Genomic DNA, 1,390 nt, shown 5'->3' on the forward strand with positions numbered 1-1,390 from the left:
TTCATGTCGTCAACATCACAGGCTACTTTTAACAAATATAACCGATAATATATATATCTTCCTAGGCAAAACTACGGCCGAAAGCTAGAAATTCAATTATATCTGCGGCTACCAAGGCGCCTAATATCTTCAGTAAAAGCACACAATTATTATTTTTTTAGGTATTTCTGCTTATATTTCGATACGAACGACCATGACAAGCAGGCAAGAACATTAATAATTCTCCATTCATAGTCCAAAACTTAATACAAGTGAACAAAAAGCATCCTTTGTCTTCATTACAAAACAGTTACAAAATAATTACAGTCTAAAACAGTCTAATTTGAAGGTTAACACTAGTTCAGAATACTTTTGAGCTAAAATACCTCGTCATGCGGTTAGATGTACCACCATATCGTAAAATAAGACAAATGAAGGTGTGGGAGAGTGATAGCACTCTACATGGCGTAGCGGCGTCTCGCTTCCACAACGACAGCAGCGTTACTTTAAAATGCTGGTATTCTCCAAGGACGGACAATTTACATATAATTCAGACAAAAGCACCTAGAATTAATGCTTGGGCAATGTTGAAATGGAGATTTTAGCAATTTATTCTTTGGTAAGGATATTAGTGTGAAGCAGGAATATTGGATTAGAGTAGGAAGCAAGGTGCTTCTAGCTTTTAATAAACGTGGGAAAATATTTTACTTGTAGATTTTTTATTTTAGCTTTAGGGTTTGAGAGATTTTAAATGAATAGTTGAAATCACTCGTGTACGGTGATAGCGTACAAAACAGAATGTTATGTGACAAATATACGAGTAAATTAGTAAAGTTTCTGGAAAACATAGTGAAGAAAACTCGTAAAATGGCTCGTCTAACTCGTACTGAGAGTTCCGTACAAATAGGCTTAAGATACACAAATTTCCAAGAACATTGGGCACCTTTCAAATTCATGGCAATACCAAGCACCTTGCACATCAGTTATATATTATTTTTAACCGTCTAGCTATCACAGTCTCAAACAAACGGACAGCGGCAGCTCAGGAAGAAGAAGAGGATGAAAAAGAAAGCACGTAACAAAAATATAAAATTAAAAAGGTAACTCAAAGAAATCGGTTAGAAGTTAAACTGGCTGACCGAATACGGAACAGTATACTTCGTTCCAAATCTCAAATCGCTGACGTTGGTCTGAAAGCTGCTCATTACAATGGGAAAGGGCCGGCCACGTTTGTCGCTTGCCCGATAACTCCTGGGCCAAAGTCTGTACTGTCTGGGTGCCGTCAAACATAAACACGACGAGGACGGCCTCTAATGAGATGGCGCGACGAACTGGATGCATACCACAAACAATGGATGGAAAAAGCAATAGACCGGACAGACTGGAAGAATCTAAGGGAGGCCTTTGCCCA

Source organism: Trichoplusia ni, chromosome 12 (genome assembly GCF_003590095.1).
Source record: "Trichoplusia ni isolate ovarian cell line Hi5 chromosome 12, tn1, whole genome shotgun sequence".
NCBI classification, from domain to species: Eukaryota; Metazoa; Arthropoda; class Insecta; order Lepidoptera; family Noctuidae; genus Trichoplusia; species Trichoplusia ni.